This window comes from Bactrocera oleae, chromosome 4 (genome assembly GCF_042242935.1).
Source record: "Bactrocera oleae isolate idBacOlea1 chromosome 4, idBacOlea1, whole genome shotgun sequence".
In the NCBI taxonomy this organism is placed as follows: Eukaryota; Metazoa; Arthropoda; class Insecta; order Diptera; family Tephritidae; genus Bactrocera; species Bactrocera oleae.
Window position 1 is genome coordinate 16221245 of NC_091538.1, and position 24166 is coordinate 16245410.

General features: G+C 31.1%; 1 protein-coding gene across 24 annotated transcripts in view; it reads right to left on the bottom strand.

Annotated features, from left to right (window-relative positions):
* The window catches only part of mbl (muscleblind), a 498372-nt gene that overhangs the window by 273330 nt on the left and 200876 nt on the right, over positions 1-24166 (bottom strand). For 23 of the 24 annotated variants that reach the window (XR_011396187.1, XR_011396186.1, XM_070108959.1 and 20 more), the window contains exons 1-2: positions 14440-15310; positions 11158-11865 (exon numbers count right to left, since the gene is read on the bottom strand). The exons of the other annotated variant lie outside the window; for it this stretch is intronic. The gene's annotated coding sequence lies outside the window, so the exon portion shown is untranslated. Of the gene's footprint in view, positions 1-11157; positions 11866-14439; positions 15311-24166 lie in introns of those variants that run through there. 24 annotated transcript variants of the gene reach the window in all.

The window sequence follows — 24166 nt, forward strand, 5'->3', positions numbered from 1 at the left end:
AACAAATTTTAGATAGCCTAATTGAATCAATTAAAATATTTGATACTTTGATTTTTGTATAGAAATCTTAAATCAATATTTTTAAAATAGTTTAAAAAATGTATTTAAAAGATATTTCAATTAGGTATTTAATTGAGTCAATTAGTAAATTATCTGCTCTAATACGTGCGTTAAACACACGAAATAAAATAACTACACAAAAATTTAAGAAAATAAACTAAATAGATATGTCAAAAAGTTACCTAATTGAGTCAATTAGAAAATTATCTTAAATGTATACCAACAGAGTATTTGTTAAATTACAATATTATTAAGAAGTTATTTAATTTTAGTTTTTTCTATTAATTTATTTATATTAAAAAATTTGTTTTCCACAAATTTAATAACTTTTAATTATCTGTTCATTAATACTAAGTCTTTCATATTTTTTCCTAGCTCCGCAGCATTTATTTAATTTAAATTATCTGACTTTTTCGAAAAAAATCTTTAAGCATTAAAATGAATTCATGCATTCATTAACGGGAATTGGCATGTGTATTTTGAAAATAATGAAATCTACGCTGAAGCGAAAATATACAGAAGAAAATATGAAATTCCGAAAACAGCGAAAAAGAAAACAAAAAACAATTCAGAAACGAAAAGTTTTGAGAATTTTTGAAAGCTTGTGTGCTTGGCTGATTGCTGGCATGCAGACGCTTTTGGGGTGAGTTAAAAATAAAAATTGGCGGCAGCCATTTCGACTGCTGCTGCCTGCCGACAGGCGCATGGTTGCCGGCCAGTGAAGGTGGCAAGGCGTGCGGGGGCAAGGTGTAGGAAAATGCTGAAGGTGAAATAGACTGCAATGATGAAGATCATAGATACACAAAAAATATCTATTCATAAATATACACATGTATAGCGGTACAGCACCGAGCGTGGAAAAATATGTGATGAAGGAACTGGAACACAGCGAAAAGCATTTCGCCGCGATTTCTTCGAAAATTTTCGTGCTATTTTATTTTTAAAGCGCACAAAGTAAAACAACAATTTTTCAGAGAAACTGTTTATACATACTCTATATACATATATATATATGTACAATCATGTACATATGTATGGTATACAGACATATACATATACATATACGCATTCTAAAGAATATAAATAGCACTCGATTTGGACACAGGAAAAGTTTGAAAAATAAAATTTTAAATAACATAACAACTGTTGCCGCTGTGTAGGCTGTGGGAAAGAAAACTCATAAGCATATTTTTTTGGCTGCTATGCGGTTTCGTGCATTCCACACGAAGGAGTTTGGGTGGGAGGGTTTGAAAAAATTAAAAAATTTAATAGAAAATTCATTAAATTGGAGGAAGTACTTTTTGGGCGCATTTCTTTTTCACTGCACAAAGTACAAAAATCTAAGCGTTTAAAAGCATATATTGAAAACATTAGTAAATTTAACAAATATATACTTATTTATAAATTTAAATAATTTATTTTTCCAAACTTTTTAAATTATGTAAAATTTGTTAAGATGCAAAAAAAATTATATTTTTGATTAGCAAACTACAAAAATGTACAGAAAAATTTGAATCAAATTAAATTAAATTTTACTTAATTTTGGTAGAAAACTTGTAAACTTTGTAATAAAATATAAGTTTAAGTTTTTTGTTTTTGAAAAAAGTAGATTTAGAATTTTTTATTCAAAATTTTCAAATTCAACAAAATCTTCTTTTATAACAATTTGTTAAAATTAAAAAAAAAAGTTTATTTTCAACGAGCACCTACAAAAATTAACAGAGGTATTTTTAATTTAAATGATATTCAATTTTGTAAAAAATTTCAAATCTAAAAAGAATTAAAAGTTTTTTATTTATGCAAAAAAATAGTTTAGATAATGTTTTTTTCAAAAGTTTTATATATTTTAAATTTTTTAAATTTTTCAAAAATCAACAAAATCTTATTTTTTAACACTTCGTTATAGTTCAAAAAAAAAAAATTTTTTTTGACTAGCACCCAAAAAAATTAACGGAAAAGTTTGTCGTTTAATATTTAATAAATTTTGAGAAAAAACTTAAATAACCTAGATTTAACTAATTGTTTTTCTAAAATGTTCTAATTTAGTACGATTCGTTAAAATTCAACAATATATGATTTGTTAACAATATGTTAAAATTCCAAAAGAAAATTTTGACTAGCAACTTCACAAATTAGCAGGAAAATTTTAGTAAATTGTGGGAGAAAACTTAAACAATTTTTCTGAAAAAAAATCATATATAAAAATATAATTTGAAAAATTATTTTTGGAAAGTTTTGATTTTAATATTTATTTTCCAAAATTTTAAAATTTAATAAAATTCAACAAATTATTTTTTTCTGTTGTTAATGTATAAATTGACATTTTTGAAAATTTTGAAATTATGAGATTTACATTGTGTTTGTAATTCTATCGGAATTGGAAATTTTCAAAACCTCAGAAATAATTTTTTGTTTTCAAAACTATGATAAAAAAAAAATGTTTTTAAGTTTAAAAGTGGCATTGCAATTATATTTAGAATTTTTTTTTGTAGTATAATCTAATATATATATACTTTTTTTTTGTTTTGTTTTTTTTTTATATATATTTTAATAGTTTAAATCGATTGCAATCAGGGAAGTTTATAGTTTCTAAAAATGAAAGTCCAGTCAGTGTTGTTTCAATAAACTTGAAAATAAAATTTCCGTGAGCTTTTGAATCTTCCTGCAAATGATATATATTATATTTGTGGTACGTATATTTATATGTGTATATGTGAATATATGCAGCAAGCATATTTATTTATTATGGTATATATATTTATAACGCACTGCATTGCACTCTTGACAGCGAAAAGGTCGAAATTTTTAACCTCCCGTCTAACCTCTTACATATGCTTTTTTCTTTCTTTGCCCTCAGCGTCCAATTGACTTCAATTCAATTTGTTGAATATACCGTTTAGTGGCAGAGCTAACGAAATAAGTTATAGCTGAAAATGCACAGCGAGCAGCAATGTATAAACAAGAAAACTGAAGAAGAAAGCTGAAGATGTGAGGACAGCAGTTTTGAAGAGGGAAGAGATTTGGGGTTAACAATTTTTATTTTAAATTATAATTATATATTCGGAAAAATTATGAAAAATTAACTATTAATATTTTTTAAAAATATTTTTGCAATTTTAGACATATGTACATATGTTGGTATTTAAATTATTAAGAAAACTTGAAATTTAAATTGAAAGTTATTATATTTTACCATCTTTTGTTCTTCAATTTATATGTTGATTTATTATTTATACAAAAAAATATTAATAAAAATAATTTTTTTTTTATATTTTTGCGACTTTGGAAAATTAAGCCTTTTAGCGTTGGTATTAATTATATTCTGAGTTTCGTAATAAACTTTTTGTGTTAGTGAAAAAAATTTATATTTAAAATTTTTACGTTATTTTTTTTCATATATATAATATTATATAAAATTACATTGACATTATTTGTTTTCTTTAATTTTTGACCACAACCGATAGCTTGGCTCAAGCTGGCATATTTTCTGCAGAAGTATTGCATTGCTATTTAAATTCTTGAACATTACACTCACAATTTACAAGTAGTTCATATATAAATATATACTTGCGTACATATATGTATATGTTATTTGCTTTTTCTTTTACATTTATTTGTCTTGATTTAATAACTCAATTACGTAAGTCTTTACGTCTATTGCATTGTTTGTGGAGCTGTCAATTTGATTTGGCAAACAATATTTCACATGCAACCCGCAATTTGCAACACTTTCTTGCCCAATTTATTTGCCAAGACTGCTTAGCTTTGCTTTTATTTATTTTTTTTAATTTTTTGCTTTTGCTTTTTGGTTTTTCAAAAGGCTTAAATAATCTGATGGCTCGTCGAAATCGAAATCGAAGATGCGCTTTAAGGAAAAAAGTTGAAGAAAGAAAGAAAAAATTGAAAAAGTATGCACACACATACATATGTACTTGTATGTAAAGGTGTATATTATATGTGTTTAGACGTTGAAATGTGTGTGTTTATGAAAAGAAAAGTGAAAAGGTAAGAGCTTAAGCGTGTGTCAAAGTGTGTCAGCCTAAACCAGTTTTTCTTTTGCCGCTGATTATTTGGCGCCTTTTTAACATGAAATCCATACGAGCATCTCTTTTATAAACCAATTTATTAACGCACATATGTATGTATCAATATGTAGTACATAATGTATATAAATATTGGTTATATGTAATAAAAGCTGTAAGCTGGTCTAAGATATTTATGGGTCTTAACGTTTGGTAACAGTGACAGCACTCATGTGTTTGTGTGTTGCTAAATGTATAAGTGTGTGTATTTATGTAAATTTATTTTAAGTTTTTAATTGATTTTCGTCTATTGGATTTTGTGTTTTCCAGATATATTTATGAGTTTCGAAATAATTTTTTGTTGTTTTTATCATATTTTGTCGTTGGCCGCAGTAGCTCAAAGTTCAGCAAACTCGTTTTTTGTTCGGTGGTCATAAAAAATGTAGCAATTTTTAATGTAAGAGACATAAGAGGCGATTATGATGTAAGGTGGCAGTTGGAAGTTAGCGAATTGAAAGCGTGATTGTATTTCTTTCTCCTTAAAATTTGCAAAAATTTTATTTGCAAAAATTTATATAATCGGTTCCAAATTTGGTAACATAATTCTTTCAACTTATATTACATTTAATTAAACGGAAAGAAATTTTCAGGATAAAATTAATTTTCTTTTTGGAATGAAGCAAAGACTAAATAATTATCTCATGGATTTATAAAACGTACATTGTTGTAGGAAAAAAGAAAATTAAAAAAATAATTGAATTAATCAAAAAAATTAAAATTAGTAAAAAAAAAACTTGAAATTAAAAACAAATACAAAAATTTAAGTTATTAAAAATTTTAAAGTTGTTTTTCAATACTTTTCAAAAATTTGTGGAAAATATATATTTAGAATTGCCTACTTACACCGCTTTTTTCTTCGTTTTCGAACTAGAAATTTGTAAATGGAAGCTATTTAAATAAAAAACTAAATTATTGGCTCAAAATTTCGTTTATTATTGAATTCGGTAAGCCGTTAAAACTAAATCATTGAACATTTTTTTATTATGTACACTGCCGACGTATTGTGTGGGAGTCTTTACTTAATACACATGATATTTTACAGGCAGCCTAAATGTAGGCAACACTTTACTCAGTGTCCATTGGGACTTTTATTTTCCCAATATACCCAACTAAGAAATAATTTAACATGTTGAACTATTAATTTATCGAAATATTTTCATATATATATATACTCTTGATCGAGATTTTGGTTGTGTGACTTCGCTACAATATACATTATGGCTAAAAAAGCAGCCTAAGTGGGAGAACATATGAATTAAATGCGGTTTTAGTGTCCCAAAAAAAGTTAGAGTGCTGTGAGTTACTACACCAACTACAATATATAGTGGTATAACTGTTTAAAAATAATTTAGCAAGGATTTGGTATAAGTCTTGGCTAAAATATGCATGGCTAATAAATAAGCTGCCTAAGTGTAGACAATATTTCACTCAAGTAGCCTTTTAAAAATATATCTATATATAAGTTTTAGGGAAAAAATACCAAATAATTTAAAGAGCTGAAATTAGAGACAATATCCATCGAAGCATAGATATTAAAGCTTTTAAAGCTCACTTTCTAAACAAAAATTTGCCAAATAAATTACATTATTATTAACTTATGTTATATATAAGTTTAAACGCTCCATTAAAGTCAGAACAGTTGATGATATTTAGATACATTTTAAAGTCCAACAAAGTTAAAGGAACAAAAATATATTAATATTGTGAGACATTGAGAAAGACTTAAATCTTTTTATTAAAATTTAATTTTTGAGCTTAAATTTATACAAGAACTTAGCATAAGTCGAGTATAGATTTTTATCGATATGACAAAAATTACTGAAACCGAATTGGATTGACAAAAGCTTATACTCAAATCTATTAAGACAGGAAAAACTACAAGAAAACATTTGTGTAAATGTTTTAGTGTCTATAATAATTTAATTGGCGCAATTAAAGGGCATGTTTATAATTTTGGTGGATAAACAGACTATTTTCGAGTTGCGCTTCTCAAAGCGACAAAGTGATCAAAATATCCATATTTTGCTATTAATAGAAGCTTTCTTACTTCTTACTTATTTTTACATTCCTTCACCTACACTCGACTCAATCATCTGAAAGTAATCATTGCTTTCTAAACAAATTGCTTAATCGTATAGCAAAGTAAGCAATAAGTAATAAACGAATAAAAAATAAAAATAAAAAACTTGCGCTAGTGCAAATAAAGAAATACAACAAAATTGTCATACATTTAGCGGGAAAAGCAAAAAGTTGCGCGTAAAAGCGAAAGCAAAAAGGCAAAAGGGCGTAAAGTCAGTAAATTTAATGGTCGGACCCAGTGACGGGGCAAATGAGCGCGTGAGCGAGCGAGTGAGTGAGTGAGTATGAAAGTGAGTGAGAGTGATTTACATTGAATTCCCTGATAAACCAAACGTAGTGACTCAGTCATTTGGGCTGCGAGCAAAAAAAAAGTAAGTATTTTTATGATAAATTAACTTTGGCGCATTGCTTATATTTAAAACAATTTGTTGAGATTGAAGAAATGATATATGGAGAAAATGAAAAAAATCTTCCAAAGATCATAATTTTCAAGTAAAGATATTGCTTTATGAGTTGAAAAAAACTATCAATCTCTTTATAGTGAGGCACTTTGTTGCTAATGAATTTCGTACAAAAAACGATTGTATCTTCTAAGTTAGACAGCAAAGTTAAGCCAACAAGTAAGACTAGTCTATTCCGTTTAGCCAACATATTAGCAGCTTTTCGTAAACTTTAAAGCCCGCATACATTTCTATGCTTATAAACATTCGCGTACTTATGCATTTATAGCACATTTGCATAGTTAAAATTTGAACATTTGCCATAGTTAGCACTGCGTAGCGCAAAACCTTTTGTTGTTGCAATTAGCAACATTTTTGTAAAATTTTCACATGTTTTAAGAATAACACGTGGTTTTAGAGGTTGTAGTAGCACTATGCAAGCTAAAAACGAAAGAAATTTATGCAATAATATTTTGCAATACATGAAGAATTCTTCTAACATCTAGGTACTAAAATATTTAATTGCTATAAAAATTATAGCAGCATCAGAAACACATTTTTTTAAAAAAAATTACAGTAGGTAACGCAGACAACCAACACGTTTGATTTACTGAGTTCCTATATTTTTTATAGCAATTGACTTTCCTATGTAAGAGCTGAAAAAGTAATGAGTTCTCTCAAAAACTCATTAGTTATTAGCTTCTTATAGATTTACTTTGTTTATAATAAGAGACGCAGAAACTCAAACTTGCTTGTTAACTGAATTCCTATAAATTTTATAGCACTTTTTTTGCTATGAAATAGCTATATAATTTATTATTAATTTATTTTAAGAAGTGAAATACCTAATATTTATATGCTAAAAACAACAGCACAAAACACACATATTTTTCACGTTTCACTAGTAAATTTTATAAAAACTTTCATATTCTTGGATTTGTTATGCTATTTTGCAGCACAATTTCTTTTACCTGAATTCAAGGTTTCTAGTACGAGTATTGTAGCAAATTATTTACACCATAGATATATATTATATTCGCTAAAATTTTAGTTTTGCTATAAAGTTTACAGCATAGCGTAATTGGTTACTTAGTGTTCTTTATACAATTAAAAAAGTTTGAACAAATAGCTCTAAATTATTGGTAAATTTATTAGCATATGTATAGTTTTGTAATTCTCTATGTAATGTAATTTTTTTATCCAAATTCTTAGTTTTAAGTAGTATAGCAAAACATATACACAATATTTACAACCAGAAGTTGTTATATATTACAAATAATGCATTTATGCACAAAAATAAACGTGCTATAAAATTATGGTAACTCTTAAAAGTTGCTATATCGTTATAACACAGTATAATTTATATGTAAATAGACATATGTTTGCGGTTATGAGTTATTCACCATAATTACGTTTGCTATAAAGTTTATAGCATAGTAACTAATAATAATCAAACATTTGCTTTTTCATAATGAGTGGAAAAGCCTTTAGTATTCAAAATATAGGAAATTGCCTTGGGATTTATGCAACTGTAGTTTTCTTTCATTTGTTTTCAACATTTTGTCGGTTCTCGTTCCAATTGCTTTTCGTTTCCAAGTTATTTACAAGTATTTGTAAATAATGCAGGCAATTCCAAACTATTTCACGCATTTGTTTATAAAAAATGGCACACACACAATCCCAAGGTAATCGAATTTCTAAGCAAGGAACTAATATTTACCACTCAAGTGTACGCCTAAACATACATACATATATATGTATATCTAGTATAAACAGTACATTTAATACTTTCCATAATTTTTGAACGCTTCAGAAACTGCTGCATAGCACACACACACCCTTACATATGTACATACATGTATACAGGCAAATGCTTGAAGGGCTTGCCATTGTTTTGTTCTTGTTCTTGATTTTTTGCTTTTGTACTTTTTACACTTCAAATATTTGCCTTATCGGCTGCTTAAAAAACCAAAAAAGTCACACAAAAACCACAAAAGAAATACACGAAATAGTTTGTCGTTGTTGCTTTCGTTCGTGGACCGCGTCGATGAGCGCAAAGGCGAACGCAAGCTCGTGAGCCTACGAAATATGCGTGTTTACTTTGTATATACATATGTAAATTTAAATGTACAAGTATATGCCGATATCTACATACTTATGTATAAACCACATATTGTATGGGCAAATACACCGCCGCACATGCTTTAATATTTGCTTCGGCAAAACGCCGCACAACAACACAAAAAACCTAAAGAATATGGAAACAAAAGCGAAAAACGCATACGTGGAGCAAGGCAAAAGCCTGCACATCCAACAGATACGCGTTGCGATGCACGTTGTTGATGAATATACATACATAGATACACATATATATACATATATACATGTATGTAGCTCCCAGTTGCCTGGCCGCTGGTTAGTCCCACCCTTCATTTCTCACACTTCGTTCAGCTGCAAACTGAGTTTTTGCAAGCTTCTCCTGCTCGCTTTGCAAATCTACTACCATCTTATGTTGACTTCTTCGAATTTGCCCCATTTGTCTGGGACGTGTAAGTGCTATTTTAGGGTATATTTTAGAAGACATATTTCTGATATGTAGATTGTAAATATTTCGCATGTTTTGCTGTTAAAAATAGATAATATAAAATATATTGAAAAAAGTGTACTGCGATTTCAAAGAAAGTGGTCGAGTGAACTCAAAGAAAGAATGACTGTCAACTAGTATCATTTAGGCCCAGTAAACCTTGCTACGTAAATCAGATCAATCCGTATGAATATAACCTGGATGTATATTCAGTGTTGGAGTAAAAGAGTAAAAAGCGATATTAGGGTGCTCATCTATGATATTATTTTCTGAGTGAGAGTGATACAAGCACTCTACAGCTTTCAAATCGATATACAAAATTGCGATTTGAATGCATTCCGAGAATACAAAAATAGCTCTACCGTAAACGATTTTGATAATTTCATAATACGGTGAGATCCGAGGTAAAAAAAAGTAGCTTATCTTGAATGAAGTGTTTGAACGGAATTCTGATAAAATATAAAGAAGTAGTACTTTTGTAAGAGAGTTGAGATGCAACTCTTGTGTGTCGTCTAAAGAAAGCTATAAAGGAAAGGATAAAAATACTGCAAAAAGTGACTGAGAGCACAGCCAAGTATATTGGCAATTTAGTATAATCAAACCAAGTTACATACCGAGTTCATTGTAAGGTGGCGAATTTTACATACCTGTGCTGGAACATAATTATAAAAGCAGCAGCAAAACGTCTCAAATTGCTTTACTAAAGGTTAATTTATATTAATTATATATTACCTCTCTAGAGACATGGAACAACTTTGAAACATATTTCTTGGCAATAAATTATTGTGAATAAACATACAGAGAAACCTATACACATAATGTAGAGAGAGTATATTAATGTGTGATTACATTTGTATTTTCTGGAATTTAGATTTTTAAGCTGGAAGTGACAAATCTACACCCACAGCACTTATTTTGAAAATTAGCATAATCATTGAAAGATTTGTTCTGGTTTTACATTGGTCATCATGCGATGCAAATAATAAAAGAGCGTTGGACGTCTCTTATTCTTTGAAAGAGAAAGATGAACGTTTAAATGTTGTCAAAGCCTATACTATTAAAAAGTGAATACAATTTAAAGTGCAATATACCGATATAAGGGAAAACTGTGAAGAATTTAAGAAATACCTAAAAAATTAAAAGTAAAATAATGAAGAATAACTTGGTTTCTAAGCAAATTAAATATTTTTTTGAAGACATTTTAGCATAAAATATATTTAATATACTTATTAATGCTTCTATCTATTTAGTACTCATAAGTATTAAAATGTTTCGTGAATTTTTGAGTATGAAATCGAAAAGTGTCTAAGCACTCTCTCAGTCGTTGGGTGCTTCTTTTAGCAATAACGGCATAAGTATATATATTCAACATTTTAATAAATAAAAATACATTTTTATATGAATTCTAAAGTACCTAAGATTTTATCCTGCATTACAAAAAAATATTAAGAGCTTTAAAGAACGTTTGGAGCTTCTTCTAGCCCTGAATTTTACGTAGACCTCAAATACTGTGTTTTAAAAAGCAAACTTTTTTACAGGAAAAGCTCCAAAAACTTCGAAAATATCAGAATACTTTAGCTGACATTTTCTTCTACATAAAACCCGTTAACTGACCCACACAATTATTGACATAACTGTAAATAGACTACAAAAGTTATTTTATATAAATATAATCTTGTTGCTTTCATTATGACAAACACACTGCCGAGACATTCCACACTCTTGAAACACTCAAAACAAACAAATATTCGTAAGCGCACTCAACTCAGATAACGGGCTGCTACACTGGCACACTCATGCCCACATACTTATGTATTGACATGTGAGTGCGAGTGACTCTATACTTGAGGCAACTTAATGCATATTTCAAATATTTTCTTTTTAATTACTTAATTCTAAAATTAATTTTTACCTTAATTTCGTTGAAAATGAAATGCAAAAATTTTTTCTCAGTTATTTGCAGCTGTTGTGTTGTTGCTGGGCCTGGTTGTCTGGTTTTGTGAAAAAATACTTTTTTTCGCTATTTTTGCCGCTTGTTGCACGAGTAAAATGAGCTCGTCATATGCACAAGGCGAAATCTGTAGTTGATGCTTTCTGGTTGTTGTTGTTGTGGGATTTCTGTTGTTGGTTTTTTAGTATTGCTGCGGTTCTTATTTTTATTTCTGTAATATTTTGTTGTTGCGGTGACGAACTTGTTCACTTTTCTTGCTTGTTCAGCGCGTTGTAATTCACAGCAAAAACAACAACAAATTACTCCGCAGTTTGTTGTATATTTACTCACTTGCCGCTTTTTTGTTTAAAAATAGCAGTAATAATATGGATTCTCCTGCCTCTTATTACAGTTATTATTATTTTGTTTACTTTTCTCTTTTGTTTCACACACTTTTTGTTGCTATCGCTTTGCTAGCGCTGATTGGCTGTATAAATAATTTATTGTACACAAATATATTTATTCATGTATGTATTTATGTATATTTCTACACTTTTGTTGCACAAGTTGTTTTTTGAATTTTCTTGCTTTGCACTTTTCCTTTTATTTGCCACTGTTGTTAGTTGAAAACTAGTTAATATTTTCAATAAAAACCTTTTTTTGCAGATTTTTTAAATTTATTTAGCACAGCTGTAATCAAAGTTTAGAAATGTAATTATAAAAAAATATACAAAAATTTAGTTGAAAATTATAAAAAAGACATTTCTTAAGAATTTTTTTTTTTAAATATAATAAAAACATTTTCTTAAAGCAATGTGTGTTTAAACAAAAGTATTAATTTTTACATTTAAAAAAAAAAAAATTATAATAATATTTTTGAGGTTAAGTTGAGGCACAAACAAACTACTGTCGTAAGTAAAATTTTCTCGACTCCGTAAATTTATACTTGAAAATTTCAGTCTTGTAAATTGTATGAAATGAAATAAAATGAATGATCAAATATAATTTTCATTTTAAAAAATTGTTGAAGCTTCTAAGCTTATCTTTCGAAATTAACTGCTACTTGTCTAACAATTTTAAAATATTTTTTTCAACATAATATGACATTAAAATAATTGCATATTTAATTTTTTCCGTTATATTTTGAAAAAATTTTAATTTGCTGATTTTTATAAAAAAAAAGTTTTTGTTTTAACATATAAAGATATAACATTTTTTTGATACAGTTTTTACTCAATGCTATACTTTTTTTATAACATTATTTTTTAGTTACTTCAATACTTTTTAAGACTTTTAAGAATTATTTAAATTTCGGAAAGTAGGTAATTCGCTTGTTTATTTTAGAATCTATGATATTTATTCTCAAAACGATGTTGTTAAAATATATTTTCAAATTCAACTTGAATTAAATTAATAAATAAGAAGCTAATAATATTTTTATAAAATTTATTTGTAACTTTTTCTGTTTATATTATTAATCGTTTTTATGTAAATAATGTATAACTATTTTTATTATTGTACTATTTTATAAACATATTATTATTATATATAATATTATTTTATTAAAAACATTCAATTACTTTTGTATTAAAGACAATATTGCAAGAATTTCGGGCCTAACCAAAGATTCTATTTCTTCTCATAAGAAACAGAATGAGTACTTTATAATTTTCTAAAATATATTTTGATTAAAGATAAAACAAACCATGATTAAAAAAATATAAAATCGTTGCTAACTCTTTATCAAATGGTTTATATTATGATTAATGCATTTCTTTGTAATATTTCAGAACTCAATATTTATACAAACAAAAAAAAACAAGAAAAAACGTTAAATTCGCTTCCATCGCAGCTATAATACCCTTCACAAAACAATAAAAAGATTCCTTACAAGAACTGTGATCGGTCAGTTTGTAGCTATATGCTGTAGTGCCTCGATCTACACAATCTTCCGATATTGCACCGTTAAATTGGACAATAGCCCATGCCAAATTTATTGAAGATATATTTCGTCAAATGAAAAGTTTTCCTTATAAATCACAATTTCTTAATAGATTATAGCAATGCTTTGGATAATAATCCATGTAAAGTTTTGTGAAGAAAGCTAGTTTCCTAAATAAAGACTTAAGTTGATCGGTGAGTTTGTATGATATATGCTGTAGTGGTCGAATATCGTTCCGACAAATGAGCTGGGGACAGACGAATAGGCGGACGGACGAACAGACGGGCTGACGCTGATCATTTATATATATATATATACTTTATTTTGTTTTGCTTTTTTTATTAAAAATGAATTTTATACAATATATTAAATTTTTAGAATTTATGTCTTTGTTTTGATGCCTTATTTTTTTATGAGGTTATGGTAATATTTTTCTTTTATTGCATTATTTTATTTAATAAAATATTTAATATTAAATTCAAATTATTGTTATTTGTAAGATGATTTGTTTTTTTATAGTGTTTTATTGTAAAATTAAATATATTTTTATAGTGTCATTTTAGTATAGTTTAGTTTTAATTACTGATTCTTGTTGATTGCTTTAAGGCTTTTAAAACTGTTTCCTAAAAATTTTTTAAAAAGTCTTAATATGTACAAGGTAGTGGTTACGTTTTTGTATTTTGACTAATATTAATATTTTTTTACAAATTATAATTTTTAACTACAATATTAATTTGTGTTTTAATTCCTTTAAATATTTTAATTTCCTAACTGTGCTTTTGCATACATAATTTTGTAATCATTAGTTGAAGTTAGGTTTATTTTATATATTATTTACTTGTTTTATAATATTTTTTTCAAATATTTTTTTAATATATATTATATTTTATTCCATATTTTAGTTATCTTCTATTAATAGATGACTATTGTTTTAAGTTTTTTTTTTTTTTTGTATTCTAAAGAACTATTTAAATATTGTATATATTTGCATTTGCATATATATTTGGTTCAATTTCAAATCACTGTTTATTTAAAACTATTTTCAAAAATTTGTTTTTTTATTTATTTTCTATTATTTATCAATTCAATTCCATTAACAGTATCTTATTGCATTGTTTTTATTGTTTTTGCTTTTAAATGAATATTTAATTTAATATATTTATGTATTTTATGTATCGTAGTCTTAACTCTCCATTGAAATAGACTCAATATTAAACTTTCTAAACAAAACAAATATTTTAACACAAAAACGTGCCAAATTCTAACAATAAATCATTCAAAGCAATCGAACAAACAGAAATTACTATTGTTAAATTTATTACCGTTATATAGCAAATATCGTCGCAATAAAATTTTAGCTTAGCCGGTTTTTAGTCTAACTCATTTCTTGCTGGGAGAGCACAATATAAAACCAATAGCATTTGCTTTTCGCTGTTGTTGTTGTTAATTAATATTTGCACAGCACAAAAAGTTAGAACACTTTTTTTCGTATTTCACTTGGCAAGCAGATAACGATTTCTAGCAATTTTTTTCTGAAAATTTTGTTTTTTATTTGTGCTTTGAAAAATTCAATTTTTGCACAATTCCAGTGAAAATGACGTTGTTGGAAAATGTAAAACGCGCGCGCGAATTTCTCAACTTTAATTTCTTCTGTTTGTTTCACACATTTATTTACATATACTTTTATTTGTATATTTATTCAGCGCTTCCGATACACGGCGGCACGGAAATTTCGTTTTTTATTTACTTTGAATGCTTCGAGCGGCGATCGACTGACGACGACGGCGACGAGTTCACTTTGTGGAGCAGCGAAAAACTTTCTGCGAAAATTTCGTGCAACACCAGCTGGCGCGTTCTTGGAGCGATACGCTTTTTTTTCAACACCACTTTCCTGTAGCCTAACTATGTTTAGAACAACAACTGGCTGTTGTTTGACTTTATTTACTTTAAAATTTTTATTTTCCAAATGTCGAAATAAACAAACGCGGCGGGGGGTTGGGAGACACGTTTTACGCTGGCGCTGTTACTAGAAGCGTTAAAATATAAGCGAATAATTTACTTAATTTTTTTTTTTGCGGGGGATTTGGATTTCAAAAATTTTTATCTTTATTGGTTTGGATTATTTTTTCTTCACACAAAAATTTCACACGACGAGAACGCAACAAATACGCAAAAAGCTGTGCAGTGCTCGGCGCCTGTTCACAGACTGAATTCAAGTGCGGCAGCAGCGCGGCGGATTGGGCAGCAGCAGGCAAGGAAACAGCCAACGCAGCGAGCCAAAGCGGCGGTGCTCAGCAATTGGCGCTCACAAGGAGAGTGCGCCTGCTGGCTGGCAGAAGAGCGGCAGCAGTAGCGACTGCAGAGCATGAGCAACGACTGCAGCAGGCGAATGCTCATATGAGTAGCTGGAGCCACGGACAGCGCCGTCGACGCCATAGCAGCGTTGCAAAGGAAATGCAGTCGGCATGGAATGAAGGCAGACGGTGGCAGCAAACGTGGAGAGTTGCCGACCAACAGCAGCAAGAGTCAGGTATGCAAGCAGCTACGAGGCTAGTAGTAAATGGGTAAGTGGGCAGCCAGCGAACCAAGTCAACCACCATGTAGCTACCAAAAGCGCTGCAAAGCAGAGCAGACGAACAACACACACGTGAATGTAGGTATGTGTGTTTGCCTGCTCGCGTTCTTTAAGGCTCGCATTGGCCCAACTAGTACTCAGCAACGAAGCAAAAGACCGCACAGCTAAACAGCGAGGTAATCAACTTGTCCAACAACGCTTACGGAAGAGAGCGTCGCACATACACGCAAACACACACACATTACCGTCTCGCTGCCGATGTCTACGACTTGTTTTTTGACTTCGTCTGCAATTGCTTCGCTAACGCCACGAAACAGGCAAGTTAAGCATGCGAATATCTACAAGATACACGCCGTATATGGCATAGCTGGTTATTTGGTACGACGCATTGTCATTTGAAGGGCTAAATACGAGTGCAGGCAGAGCGCAAACGAGTGAGAGCATGTGGAAGAGAGAGCGTAAATGTAGCAAAGACGTCAAGCGAGCGCTTGTTTGTTGTTGATTGCTGCGATGGAGCAAAGACTAGTTGGATTGCTCACGTTTGAGGTGTTCAGGGAGCACTTCGGCCACGAGGAAGCTGACTTCACTTACAATAACAATGTTATGTGGACGACATGGAATCAGCTGTGCGGCGGTGTGGGTTTGTAGACTGACTGGTGGTAACGGAAAGGGGTAGGCAGGCTAAGATAGCACCACATATACATGCATATGTACTGTGGAGTACCCCAATGTAGTTGAAGAACGCGTAGAGATCCAAAGTCGGTGGCCTTTTTTGTGGTGCTTACTTGTGAGTCACAGTTTTTTCCATTTCAAGCAAATTCTTCTAGAGTAACTACGCTCATAAACGTATTTTATATACTCTTCTCAAGAGAGAGACAGAAGCAACGAATAGTAATGCGGCAACGGTAATGTAATATAATATGATGAGGTAAGAAATATTGTAGTAAATATCTAACTGTAATCTAATTAGATTCGTGATGTGAAGAGAGCGATAGCGTGTACGTTAGTAAGAAGTTGAAAGAATTCTTAACAATAAATCTATTTTCAACTTCGATTGGAAATAATATTGATAAAATAGCAATGACATGTGTTGTATGATAAGTCAATGTTTACCATGCATACATACATATAAATACCTTCGGAAGTAACATAGTGGCGGTAGAAAAAACATATGTTTAGAGGCTACCTTAGACGGCCATCCAGATTGCCTTTCTTAGGTTTCTTATGGCAAAATAATTTCTTTCGAATTAACCCTTTCACGAACTTATTTTAATAAAATAGGTATCACTAGTTTCTGAAGTTGTTTACTCAATTGCTCATTGTACGTTTTTTTATTAATTACCTTTCTTCATATATTGCTCTTCCTTTTTTTCGACTTCTTAATTCAATTTGCGCAAAGAAAGGTCCATCGAATTTTATGTAAACATATGCTTTCCTCTATAGATATCCGAAATTAACGAGTGGCAATAGCAATAGCAAAAGCAGCGAGTAGCAGCTACATCCTAGAAAGTGATACTGTTAAGCGGTAACCATGCACTCTCTTATTTTGCATAAGAGTGTTCGTATGACATGAAGGTATCAGAAACAGTAATGTTAAGTTTACCGGGATTCAACGTGGGATTAAATGGGTTGCCATTGAAAACTGACCTCACCATTGAGGATTACGTAAATAGAGAACCGGGAATTATAATGAAGTGTCTCTAGATTTCTAGTTTTAAGTTCTAGATTTATATGTTATCTTGACATAAGTACGAACATATATAAAACTTTTTTAATATGAGATTTAGCATTGATTTACAGCATTATCTTATTGACGCAAACTGGCTCTTTGACGAACAAATTGTCAATTTTCATCCTCTTCTCCGCTTCAACATTCTCTAACCTGAGTTTTGAAAGAGTTGATGGTTAAGTCGTTGTATGGATACATTTTATTTTAAATATTTCCTAGTTATAGAAGTTCGTAATGGCTGGGAAGTACCTGAGTTTAGAAAGATTGGTTATTGAGACCGTTCGAGCAATACTGCAAGCATACGTATCTGTACTGGAAAGACCCTAAGAGACTATTAAAATTTCGGAGCTGGTGGTATTATTACATTATGTAATTTTTGAAAGTTGAAATGTGGTGGCCTATACAACATATTTTTTGAACGTAGTTTGATTCCGGTATGTACAATATATCTTCAAGACCGATTCGTCTTCTTTCTCTTCTATATCCTCACTCTATCTCACTATCTTAGCAGATAAAAAAAGTATTTTTGTATGGTCTGGGCCTCTCTTCATTGATAATGTTCTTTAAAAGAGATTTGGCGAATCATCGCGGACGTTTTACTGGTCTTTTTTTTGGAGGGTTTTGAGCTTCCAGTACAAGATGCAAAATATTCTTGACTATATTGCATGAGGAAGGAACTTAATATTATCTATACTATTTAACTTCTCATAAGATTTAATATACTACTGTCGTTTTAGTAAAAAAATTTATCAGAAAGTGGATAATAAGGCCAGCATGAATCATTGAGACATTTTCAGTATTTTGAATAAGTGTTGAAAGTTAAAAATCCTGCAATATAGATGGAAGAAATATGATGCAGTTTTTAGTTTAATATACACTAAATGCTGACTCGTTGTAAGTGTTAACAGTTCTCAAAAGAAGAAAACATTGTGAAGAAATAGTGTGCTTAAATAACAGTAATATAAGATTAGTGAATATCTGTAAGAAAATAAAAGGCCATTGTCGATAGTTTGCAATTTAAAGATGACAAATACCTCTGAACTTCTTAAAAATCTATCAAAAGATCATTACCTCAATAGTGTATCGAGTCGAATTTGGGAAAGTACAAGTTCCGAAGAGTAAGAATTTCTAATAACGCAATAAAGCACAAAGTACATGGTTTCGGAGGATGGTTTTTGATATGTACACGGAAAGGATGATTAAAACTTAAGCAGCGCTTAGTTTCTGCGCTTTTGATTTCCCTCAACAATGAAGTATAAGGAGATGTATTAGTGCTCGTTGCTTATTTTTGTTATAATACCCGCAGCAGGTAACTAATAGGTGGAGGAGAAAGGAAAAGGTCTCTTCTATATTGAATAAATCGACTAGTAATGAGACGACTCACGCGCTAAAGTGGGTCTGACCATTCGCTATAGAAGATTGCGCGGCAAAAAAGAAGAAGAATACAATGAATTATGCATTTGATATTTTTACTAACAAATGAACCGCATATTGATAAAGTAGAGCACACGCGGGGTATTTCTACTTAACTCGTTCTTGAAAAAGTGAATGTCGCTTGCAACACCACAACAAAATATAACAACAAAAGGTAAAACACGAAAATTAAATAAATGAATATTATATAGAAATATTGGCAAAAGAATTGGAGCAATCAAAACACAAAAAAAAAAACATATAACAACAACAGCTGAAGTGCTGTGTCCACAAAGCGATTTTGCGAAAATTTTGCAAACGTAAAACTTCAACGAAGCGCGGGTCAGCTTAAGTGCTTTAAACGTCGAGCGCAAAGCTCTGCTTGTGAATGAGTGATTTTCGTGCCAAACGCTGAGTCATGCTTGTATGTATGTATGTGTATATGCAACGCTAAATGTGTGGCAAATAAATAAATTGATATTTGGCAAATGATATGCATAAATGCAGGCAGATATTAGACCATAACCGTAAATATGTAAAATAAAATTATTGCAGATGTGTATGTGTGTGCGCATGTTCCCTAAATATACAACTGACTTTATTTAATTTTTTTATACCCTGAACAGGATATATTAAGCTTGCCACGAAGCTTGTTACACATTGAAGGCCATTTGTAGATTAGTCCCTTAGTTTTCGAGATATCGATCTGAAATGTTGCACACATCCATTTCTCGGCAAGAAGCTGCTCATCTGTCGGAATGGCGGATATCGGAAAACTAAAGTATATAGCTGCCATACAAATTGAACGGTCGAAACCAAGTGCTTGTACTTGAGGATATATCTTCATGAAATTTGGCAGATACAATTGCTGAGCACAACGCTATAGTTTCCAAACATATTGTCAAGATCGGACTACTATACCATATAGCTGCCATGATGACAAATCAAAATAAGATAGAGGTCTTCATAAAAATATCTGTTTTCCTTATTAAATAATCCTGATTCGACTTGGAGGCTGTTTATACCTAGAAAGAGGTTTTTGGTTGAATGCAAACTGTTGGTCGGCTACCTTTTTTAGTTTTAGTTATAAATATATATATTAGGGTGGATCGAAATTTTTTATTTTTATTTTTTTGCTTAGCCTGGGGTTAAAGTCTGTGGATTATAAAAAAAGAAAATTTTTAGACAAAAAAAAAATTTTTAATATCTAGAGACGGCGCACACAGTTTTAAAGTAAATTTCGAGTTAAAACTTTTTTTGGACCAGAAAAAATTATTTTTGGTTTAAACTCTTTACATTTATATACAAATTACCGAATGTGACGGTTTTTGACTCTAAGTTTATTTTAACGCTTAAGCAAAGTATGTTGTCGTTTAAGACTTTATTTGAAAACTCCAATAATGACCACAACAAATTTTTTTAAATTGAAAACTTTTAATTGGCCTGAAAGAGGACTCTCCACAGCTTCTAGAACACTATAATAAAAAATTTAACTTGAAAATTTACTTAAAAACTGAGTCTAAATGTTAAAAACATTTGTTTTTGTCCAAAAATTTTCTTTTTCTATAATCTACAGATTTTACGCCAGGCTAAGCAAAAAAAATTTTCTTTCGCTACACCCTAATATGTATATAAAGTTACATACACGCAGTTGTTACAGTTGAAATGCACCTGTGAAAGGTATTACTTCAGTGCAGCCGAATTTGATATTTTTTCTTGTTTTATTGAAATTTGTGCTCCTGTTGTTCTAATCTAAGTCGAAAATCTATATATTGCAGCGCCATAAATTCGTTTACACATAGAACAGGCTAAATATAGCGCTGCAAGTATAGCATACAAATACACACACACACATAAACGCTGGCATATTAATGCCGTTGAATATGAAAGTGGCAAGCAGACCGCCAGTTCGACCCACCCAAACAACCCGAAGCAACTAATTGCCGCGGCAACAACAAAAAAAAACAACAACAAAAAAAAAACTAGAAAAAACTACAAAAATAAAAATAAGAATACAAAAATTAATGCGAGAAAAAAACGGTACATTAATAGAGGGCGAAATATACTCGCTTGATGAGTTGAAGGAACGAGTAATGTAATGAAAAACGGAAAACCGCCCCCGCAATGCTGTATTTTTTGCTGCTGTGCAACGCCGCTGTGTGTGTATGGGTCTGTTTATTTCAATATTTTTTCCGTTGCTACATTTTCCTATTCGTCTTTTTATTCTGACTTTCACTTCGGACGGTGTGGCTCACTTGCTGGTTCGCCTTCGTGTGGTTTTAACCGCATATATTAGCGTTGTTGTTGTTGCCGTTGTTGCTGTTGTTATATCTAATTGCGGATAGTTTTATTTTTAAACGAAAACTGTTTTGAAATGAAATGAAACGAAATCAACGCTGAACAACAGGAAGAAAATTAATGCAATCAGAAATAAAACATCAAAAGAAATATGGCAAGAAAGCGTGTTGGCGCAGCAGCAGAAGCAGAGGCAAAAACGAAAAAGTGTGTAGAATCGACTTTTGTGGATTATGCGCTCAAATAAATATGCTTGCTTTCGAACTTGAGCACTTTTCGCTAATGGGTTTACATGACAACAAAAATATGATTAATTGAATTTGAGAATAACGGTAGTTTATAAAAGCTTCGTATGCATTGTTGTTGTTGTAAGAACATCGAAACCCTCTTAGATAAAGTCTAAGAATTTGCAGGAAAAGAACTGAATTCGAAACCAAGCAAAAGTTGTTCTCAGCCTGTACCGTTACAGTATATGGCTCAGTACTACCAAAAGTCTAGCTTTTAATTTGCGCTCATATTTTTAAAACTTTTGCAGTCAAGAGCGTTTTTTAAATTTTAGCAAATGAGACCTCGATAAAATTCGTACCTCTTTGCCTTCTGAGCTGTAGAATACCACTTTCTCAAGAGCCTTCGGCTTATCATAATCATGATCTTGCTGACCTTGCTTTTTTTAATTTAGCAGCAAAAGATAACGGGAATGCGTACTAATTCAGCGTTACAGAGATAAACTACTTAGCTTTCTTCAGCAAGGGCTTTTGTCGAAGGAAAGCGACGACATGTATTATTTTTGCATTAAGGTAAAGGTTTTATTTAGTACCAGTTGATTTTCACAAAGCTTCTCATGAAACGGAAATAGACAGTAATCTCTTGGTGCGACCAAGCTCCCGGAGTTTCTAGCGAGTCGCTAGCGATGTGTGTGGCCTGGCATTGTCCTGATGGAACACAATTCTTCTACTATTGACCAAAGCTTGTCGCTTCAGGCCTATTGCTTCCTTCAGACGATCCAATTGTTGACAGTACAGGGCCGCATTAAGAATGAGGCCTTAGGGAATCAGCTCATATTAGATGATTCCAAACCAATCTATAATCCATCAGTTAAATAGTTCCAAATGATTTTTGTGCAATGTTTAGTACCTGACCTTGCATGACGGTCGGATATTTTGAAAGTGATGAAGCGTATAGAAGGAACACTTGATATTTGGATTAACAGATGACAACCAATTGATTGGACTTTCCATTGTTTTCTAAAGTTTGCTAGAGTCTTTGAAAAGCTTTTTCTTATTGTGCGGACGTCAGGAGACTAGTGTTTTTTGTTTCTCCATTAATTGTACATATCTATCTCACATCGTATTATAACTAAATTCCAATTGGAAATAGGCGTGCACTCTTCTAGTCAACACCCATTTAAGAACGATCGAATGCCTAGCCTATTGCCAAACCTATCCTATAAACGTATGTACCTTACTGTTTCTACCGTCGCTCAATACCGCTCGCGCCGTTAACATTTCGCACATGACCTGTGTTCGTACAGCATAACAACCCCCGTTTCGCGCAGCCAATACAAGAGACATTTTGGTTTATTTTTGAGACGGCATTTGCAAATCTTTTGCCTACCTACTTTTGTGACTTCTGTGCCTTTGCTTTTAAGATTGCTGTTTGTCTTCTTGCCTGGCTGGCGGCTGTCAAGCCTGTTTAACCCTTTCAATTTCTTCCAGTTGCTTGCTAGCAAATCATTTGTGACGATCATTTCATGCATATTCTCTCAGCCGAGCCTTACTTGCTCGTACAGTACAATGTGAACAATAAAGAGGAACGGCTGCGGTCTGCGCACTTTGACTTGGCCTGACTGGCCTCGTAGACAAGCGCTGGGCACATCGATAGCGTTGCAAATATGTATGTGTACTTCACCACCCTGTTGTCGCTCCATGGAGCTGTGCTACGCTGTTGTGCGGTTGCCTTGTCGGATTTGCGTTTGCGCATGCGCGCAGGTACACACCTCAAAGCCTTGAAGTTGTCAGTTTCATTTGTGATTGTTTTCACATTTTTGCTCTCTCCTTTGCAATAAAAAGTGCTTTTGAGGTGAGCGTGTGTCGTTATGTAAGTATATATATTTATGTATGCCTCAGTTGGGCTCCTTCTCTGTGACTAGTTCCACATTTTTTTTTTTGTGAACTTTACATATATAAAATTGTATGTAGTCGTATAAAAAGGAAACATTAAGCGCTGCCGTAAGTCAACAACAAAAACAATAAATCTAGTTCGTGACTGATCACAGCTTTTAAGGCGAAATTCAAAGTCGAACTCTGACTCTGTCTATAACTGTGGCGAATGAGCTTCTATGTTATTATACTCTTTACAAACACACAAATTGAAGCTGTTGGACTTTAAAAATGTATGTTACTTAATTTTTTTATTAATTTTTCATAGTTAAATATTTTCAAAGCTCTTTTAAATTTGATTATGGTTCAACGGTCTTGCGAACGTAAAAATTAAATTAAGTTTTGAAATTGTTTATTTGAACTTTATAAAAAAGTGTGGCCAAGTGTGTCTTCGGGGTTTACAACTGTGACCGGTTAACTTAAGCTAAATTTATTATTGCCCTATGAATACTCATATTGATCTTTAGTCGTCTTCGTTTTACCATTGAACTGCTCGTAATGTGTGACATATGAAAGCAACAAAAAAGTTATCCAATTGTCTTATATGGTTCTTCATGAGCCCTTGTGGTACATTATTAAAATGGTATCACCACTTTCTATCCAATCTTTATTTATATTTTTCTTCTCATTTTCTTGTTCATTATGCCAGTTTGTGCGAGTTATTCCAGTCGCTTGTTCGATTCGCCTCTCTTAAAATGTTGAAGAATTTCAGAAGGTTTATGTTATTATACCAGTTTATGTGATTTATGCCATTTTATGTGTTTTATACCAGTTTATTGTTCGATTTGTCATATTCCATGGCATTTTTGATTTGAACATTAAATAAAATCATAAAAACTGATATGAAAAAATAGAAACTGAAAGAGAGATGAGGCTCT